Below are 8,132 nucleotides of genomic sequence, written 5' to 3'. Positions count from 1 at the left end.
CACAATTGCCCGTTAAAAGCCCGGGCTCGCCAGTAAGGAAGTTTCCCGATCCTCCGCTTGTCAACGACCACTTTTCCACGCCCAACTACTGTTAAACGGGGGCTCCCATACTATTTCCACCTTCCTGGATTCTGGAGCAGACGCATCTATTATGGACGAGGACCTCTGTACAGTTGGGGATCGACCGGATACCTCTTCCCCAGGCTGTCCCAGCCAGCGCCCTGGACGGTCATCTTCTGGGCACAGTGACGCATCAAACCGTTCCAGTACACATGCTGCTGTCCGGCAACCATCACGAGACCATCAGCTTCCACATCTTGCAAACCCCTCGCATGCCCCTCATTCTGGGATACCCCTGGCTGCGTCGACATAATCCGCACATCGACTGGACTACGGGGGCTTTTCGGGGTTGGAGCCAGTCCCGTCATCTAGTCTACCTGAAGCAAGCTGCCGTTCCATGAGGTGCTGCGCTCACCAATTTCACCCCTGAGCTTACGGGGGTTCCTGCGGAATACTTGGACTTTAGGGAGGTGTTCAACAAGTCCAAGGCCATGTCTCTGCCTCCCCACCGTCCGTATGATTGTGCCATCGACCTCCATCCTGGTACGTTCCCACCTAAAGGGCGCCTGTATTCCCTGTCTGCTCCTGAAAGAGAAGTGATGGGCAATTATATTAACGACTCCCTGGCTTCCGGTATCATACACCCATCGTCCTCTCTTGCAGGGGCTGGATTTTTCTTTGTGGAAAAGGACAAGACTCTCAGACCCTGCATCGACTACCGGAGCTTAAATGAAATCACGATTAAGAACCGGTACTCCTTGCCGCTCATCACAACGGCCTTCGAGCTACTTCAAGGAGCCACCATCTTTTCCAAGCTTGACCTCCGCAACGCCTATCACCTGGTCCGGATCAGAGAAGGGGATGAGTGGAAGACGGCATTCAATACACCTAAGGGACATTACGAGTACCTTGTGATGCCCTTCGGCTTAACCAACGCCCCCGCCATCTTCCAGGCCCTGGTTAACGATGTGCTCCGAGACATGTTGGACTGGCACGTATTCGTCTACCTCGACGACATCCTGATCTTCTCCGAGGAACATGTGCACCACGTCCAGTCCGTGCTTCAAGGCCTACTGGAGAACTCCCTGTTTGTGAAGGTGGAGAAGTGCGAGTTTCATGTTCCCGCGGTCTCATTCCTGGGTTATATCGTCTCCCAGGGCAGCATCCAGATGGACCCCGCTAAGGTTGCCGCTGTCACTACCTGGCCTGTCCCAAGCTCCCGCAAGCAACTTCAAAGTTTCCTGGGGTTCGCCAATTTCTATCGGAAGTTCATCAGGAATTACAGCGTGGTCGCTTCCCCACTCACCGCCCTCACCTCCTCCAAGACCCCTTTCTGTTCGACTTCTGCAGCTGAAGAGACCTTCCAGAACCTGAAGTCCAGGTTCACTTCTGCACCCATCCTCCGAGTCCCGGATCCAGACAGACAATTTGTGGTGGAGGTGGATGCCTCCGACATAGGAGTTGGGGGGTGTCCTGTCCCAGCATTCGGCCACTGACCAAAAGCTCCATCCCTTCGTCTTTTTCTCGCGACGGCTTTCCCCCGCCGAGAGAAACTATGACATTGGTAACCGAGAACTACTAGCAGTGAAGCTGGCCCTGGAGGAGTGGCGGCATTGGTTGGAGGGGACCAAGCTCCCATTCCTGGTTTGGACCGACCATAAGAACCTTGAGTACATCCGCACAGCCAAGAGACTCAATTCCCGACAGGCCAGGTGGTCGTTATTCTTCACCCGGTTCTACTTCATGCTCTCCTATCACCCCGGTTCCCGCAATGTCAAGCCTGATGCCCTTTCCCGTCAGTTCCAGGGGGAGGAGGAATCCACCTTTGGCTCCTCATCCATCCTCCCTGCCTCCTGTCAAGTAGGCGTTCTCACCTGGGAGATTGAGGAATCGGTGAGGGCCGCGACTAGGGGTCAAGCCTGTCCCAGCGCATGCCCTCCTAACCGCCTGTTTGTCCCTCAGGCTCTTCGGTCTGACGTCCTCCAGTGGGCACACTCCTCTCTACTTACCTGCCACCCGGGCATCCAGAGGACCCAGAACGTCCTGCGGCAGCGCTTCTGGTGGGTCTCGCTCAATGAGGACACCAGGGAATTCGTCAATGCCTGCCCTGTGTGCAACCAACATAAACCTTCCCACCAGGCTCCTGCGGCCTCTCCCAGTGCCTCATCGTCCATGGTCTCACATCTCCCTGGACTTTGTCACCGGACTACCATCATCTGAGGGCCACACCGTCACTCTGACAGTGGTCGACAGATTCAGCAAGCTGGCCCATTTTATTCCTCTCCCCAAACTCCCATCTGCTAAGGAGACGACTGAACTCATCTGTCTGCATATCTTCCGCCTGCATGGAATTCCAGTCGACGTTGTCTCCGACCAAGGTCCTCGGTTCACCTCCATCTTTTGGAGGGAGTTCTGCACTGTGCTGGGGGCCACTGTCAGTCTCTTCTTCGGGGTTTCACCCTCAGTCCAACGGTCAGACGGCAAGGAAGAATCAGGAGATGGAAACAGCCCTTCGCTGCATGGTCTCCCGGAATCCTGCCTCCTGGTCCCGCCAGTTGATGTGGGTGGAGTACGCCCATAACACCCTGACCAGCTCTGCCACAGGCTTGTCACCCTTTCAGTGTGCTTATGGGTTCCAGCCACCTCTGTTCCCTGCATTGGAAAGGGAAGTTTCCTGCCCATCTGTCCAGACATTCATCCGCCGCTGCCGCTAGGGCCCGAGCATCCCTGCTCCGGTCTGCGGACCGCTAAGCTACAGTGGCTAATCGACACCGCACTCCAGCCCCTATCTACCAGGTGGGTCAGAGGGTGTGGTTGTCAACCCGGGACCTACCTTTGTGGGTGAAGGCTAAGAAGCTGGGCCCAAGATTCATCGGGCCGTTCGAAATTGAGAGGATCATCAACCCGGCGGCAGTAAGGCTCAAGCTCCCCAAATCCATGCGCATCCAACCCACATTCCATGTATCCAAGGTCAAACCAGTCCTGGAGAGTCCATTGGTGCCGGCTGCGCCACCTCCTCCGCCTCCTCGCCTCATTGAAGGAGGTCCGGTCTACTCTGTTCATCGCCTGCTGCGCTCCCACCGCTAGGGGCGAGGCCTTCAGTACCTGGTCGACTGGGAGGGATGCGGTCCGGAGGAGAGGCAATGGGTTCCGGCTCGGAACATCTGCGTCCCCCGACTCATCGCCAGGTTTCATAGGCAGCACCCAGAACAACCGTCTAGGACCCAGACAACTGCCAGGAACACCCAGCAGGTCCCCGGTGCGGACTATGAGAGACCTCCCTCCAGGCCCAAGAAACCCTACCACCTGAACCCCCCCCACCCACCCGGATGGGGATTCTGACTCTGCGGCCTCGGAGAATTTTTTGCCCGTCATAAGTGTTCCACAAGTGTGTGCAAGCATTCAGTAAAGCCCACAATATCAGTTTTCATAATAATCTTTTCAAATGTTTTGGATGAAAACCTATTCATTCATTCACATTATGTCTCTCCGTTTCTCTATTTTCCATGTCCTTTACTATATCGATTTCATTCTGTCCCTCTCTTCAATCTCCACATAATATCTATTTCATCTTTTTCTTTCTCTCTTCTTACTTCCTCTTTGTATTTAGCCCCTTCTTCTTTTTCTCCATTTATATTTCCTGATTCAGTCTTGTCTTCCCTTTTACTCACTCCATCACTCTTTCCATTCCCCATGTTTCTCTGTCAGTCTCCCCATTTCACTTCCTTCCACTTTTGTCTTTCTCATTATCCCAGTCTTGTCTTTCTCTTGTCCCTTTGTCTTTCCTTGAATATTTGTTTCTCCCACCCTGTCCTCCTCAATTCTCCCCATCCCTCTCTCCTCTCCACCTTCACCTGTATAACAGTGGTGGGGTGGGATGGTGTTAGGGTTGGTTTAATTAATACCTCAGCATCTCCCCGCTCTGCTCCCTTCTCAGGCTCCGGACATTAATCAGAGGTATTTTAGGGGGAAGCGAGGCGGCGCAGGTGCAGATCGTCGGGGCAGAGAGAGAATCGGATGATGTATGGAAATACACGGTGGACCCTGATCCGGCCGGCCAATCATCATCCATCATCATCCGGTCGCCGGGCGGAGCAAGATATTCCCACCAATGGGGAAAAAAGGGAGGCGATGGCTTTGCGTTTCTCTCATCACGACAAAACAAGGTGGACGGGTCGGAAGTGGAAAACAGGAGGCAAAGCTCCCTCCGCGTCCATCTGGGTGTTTTGTAGTGCTTCTTTCTCTGACCACACCGTGTTCCATTTAGTGATTATCCTACATTTTTCAGAAGGCCTTCTGATAACAGAGCCAAACAGCATTCCTCAAAACGCCAATCTCGAAGATTTCCCTTAAATAACTGTATCTTAAGTCACTAACTGTCACTGAAGGAGATAAAACAATGGTGATTCAGCCTATGGCACACTGATGCTAGTTTTGCAATATTTATGTTTACAGTTTTTTTACAAACAAAAAATTGAACACACTTCTGATAAATAGCAAGCAAGGACTTTTAGACGCAGCCAAAGACTCTGACCTTCGTTTTCACTAAAATAGAAATTCTAAATCAACTGGGACTGAAATCTTGAATCAATGTCACGGGAATATTTAATACCATTTTATCTACAATTCTATCTATTGTTGGGAAACAGTCAATATTTTCGGTACTGTTTCACTTAGTCTATTCTGTAATTTGCTGCTATTGGTGTCCCAAAAATGTTTGAAGAAATCACTGGAAACGCTCAGAGTTTGATGCAATAGAGTTTATTCTTTGAGCAATGAAGTAAACCCGAGCAGCCTCCGGAGGCCAGCTGAGTATTCTGCACTGAACACTGTCTTATATAGTTCCTCCATCTGGGCCCCACCTTTATTTTAAAACTCCTTCTCTGTTACCCTGGAAATAATGGTGTAATATTATATGGTGCCACACAGTTTTAATTTTTCAAATAGTGTCGTGGAAAATCCCCAGACTTCTCACTCGGCCAGGTGTCTTGGCAGATCCCCAATCTTCTCTTCCAGGTTTCTTGACGTCACAAAACTCTAGTTGCCAAGAAAAAAACACTTCTGCTCAAAAAAGTGAATCTGTTTAAAGCTGCCACAGGATGAAATGCATATTATTACCATAACACAAAAAATGACCAAACCTGAAAAAAAGCAAAGTTGCCTGTCCAGACAACATTTTAGACAGGCATCAATGTCCTCTCAGAGTGAACAACTTCAACGTCATAATATCCATTTGTCCAATACCTACATGCAAAACGTTTGACGTTCCCATCAGCTTCGGCTGTACTTTGTGTTTAGGTCTAATTATAGCTGACGTTCTAAACTGAGATGGTGACCATGGTAAATAGTGTATTACATAATAAAAGATGAATAGGAAAGGCAAAGCCTTTTGACGAATGCAGAAAATGTTTGTGAATCATGTATTGTTCAGACTGGACACATTTCAACATTTTTAATTTGATGAACAAACCTGTATAACAATAGAGCCGTTACTGCTGCTGTTGTTCCGGTAAGTGGTTTGCCTTATCTGAAGTGTTGAAAATTATGCAATAATATTAATATTACAGTTATGCTGTTTCCACAGAAGCATAGTTGTCCCTTTTGTTCCCCGTAGATCAGCTGACCACTTAGCTGACAAAACTGATTTTTCACAGCAGACATTTTTTGGCATGTCATGGGACATAAATGGGAAATTATTGGTATTTATTAAAAACTTTTCCATTCCACTTGGCTGCTTCAGTTTCAGGGTCCTTCTACTGTACATGCTGAATCACTCTCATGACTTACTGGGACACTTGATGGAAGCGAGCGGTACATTTTGTAAAAAGAAAAAAAATAAGTTAAATGAAATCTTAAGTAAAGAGGTAAAAATGAAACATCAAAGTATGGTTTGAATTTTTGATGATCTGCACTTGCGCCGCATTGCTTTCCCCAGTCTGCATGATGAAGTGTCCTTGGGCAAGACCAGCTGGAAACTTCTGGTTCTGTTTTAAAACTCAAAGCAGTCTCTCTAATGACCAGCAGGGGGCGAGTCCTCTGGTTCTAAAAATAAGTCAGATTGTATAGAAGTCTATGAGAAAATGACTCTACTTCTCTCTTGATTTATTACCTCAGTAAACATTGTAAACATGAGTTGATGGTCTCAATCTCTAGCTTCAAGTCTTCTTCAATACAGCATGATGTTCATTTAGTAAATTATGGTCCATTTAGAGTCAAATAGACCATAAAGCGGAGTATGCTTTAGGGCGAGCTTACTGTGATTGACAGGTCGCTGCCACTACCAGAGATGTATACGGCGTCTCTACGTCCAAATATCGTCACTTCCGTTTACCGTTCGTAAAAAGTCAAGATGGAGACCGCTATAATCAAAGATGGTGATGGCGAAACTGCCGAACTCGAGGCTTCATAACGGCAGTCCACAAACCAATGGGTGACATCACGATGGCTTTGTCCACTTCACATATACGGGCAAGACACTACCCTGAATCTACCTTGATCCCAATGGCTGCGTCATCAGTGTGGCGGTGGCAACTTACATGGTAGCCCCTGACATTAGTGAATGAATGTGTGTGAATGGTTTAATGATGATATGTCGTGTAAAGTGATTATGTTCATTTTGTAAATTATGGTCCATTTAGAGTCAAATAGACCATAAAGCAGGGTATGCTTCAGGAGCGGATTACTGTGATTGACAGGTCGCTGCTGCTACAAGAGAATTGTATGGCATCTCTACGTCACTCCTCCGCAATCCAAATATAGTAACTTCCGTTCATTGGTTGCAAAAACAAGGGGAAGAGTCTTTAATGACAGTTATGGAGTTGATACAGTCAGATAAAATGTTATACTGCAGCGGCTCACATCAGGGCTGAGTACATGATTTAAATATTACATAGAGTCAATTAATTGTTGATATTACTAATCACATTACAGAAACAATGAAAGGACAATAACAACTAGCAGGAGACAGATACGTGTGATGGTAATTCCTACACCAATAATGTCAGCGTTATCTGATTAATTATGATAATGTTGTTAAACCAGGCGAACAAACTCACTCACTCTTCTCCCCCCCCCCCCCTCTCTCTTTCTCGCTATCTCTATATGAATATAACTGATATGAAAGCCACTGTCCAAATTTATGGATTTACATAATAACTATCTCTTTATTTTTAATTATCCTGGCATTTGTGTTGCATCTCTTTACCATAGTACACACATTCTCTCTCTTTCTCTCTCACCCTTTCTCTCTCACATACACACACACGCATTCAAAAGCAAACATTGCTGTCAGAGGTGTGTGTATGTGTGTCAGGTCAGGCCTGGTGAATGCAGATCAAATAGTTCCGGCTAATTGGGAGCTTTAATTCAGTATCAGGCTGACTTATCCGACACATACACAAACACACACACACGCTTAATGTTATTACTTGTCATTCAGAGTCTATTTAGTCTAGTCATTATTAGAGCCTAATACCCTTCATGATTAACAGTAAAAGCCCTTTTCTAGAACCCCCCCCCCCCCACACACACACACACACAAAGGTAATCCCCTCATTTCAATACGTGTGTGTTAAAGACAGGGAGTTAAGAGAACATGCCATTTTGTGTAATTATGCCTGTATTAGTGTGTGTGTTTGTGTGCGTGTGTGTGTCTTTGCACATCTCAATTTGTAAATATGTCAAATTAACACATTCTCACTCCCAACTTGACAAAAACTGTGGCTTGATAAGTGGTCTTGAGTTTAAAACTATGACACTCAAGACACCCCTCTAGCATCAGTTTTGGACCTGTCAGGGACAGTGTCAGTTTAAATTAGTCACATTAATAGTGTCTTTTCAAAATAAACTTCCTTCACAGGAAGTTTAGGTTCAGGAAACAAAACCACTTAGTTAGGGTCAAGGATGGTGGCGTCAACTTGACTGACTAATGAGTCACGTGATTACCAAGTGTCTAACGAGACATGTGATAAGTGAGTGACACAAGTTTTGTGACTGAAGTGACTAGTAACACCAACGACTCTTGCAACTAGCAACACTAACTACTCACATGACTAGTAACACTAACTACTCAC

Source organism: Anarrhichthys ocellatus, unplaced genomic scaffold (genome assembly GCF_004355925.1).
Source record: "Anarrhichthys ocellatus isolate YVR2014 unplaced genomic scaffold, GSC_Weel_1.0 scaffold16, whole genome shotgun sequence".
In the NCBI taxonomy this organism is placed as follows: domain Eukaryota; kingdom Metazoa; phylum Chordata; class Actinopteri; order Perciformes; family Anarhichadidae; genus Anarrhichthys; species Anarrhichthys ocellatus.
The sequence above is the reverse complement of the archived record's forward strand: the minus strand, read 5'-3'. Positions refer to the sequence as shown.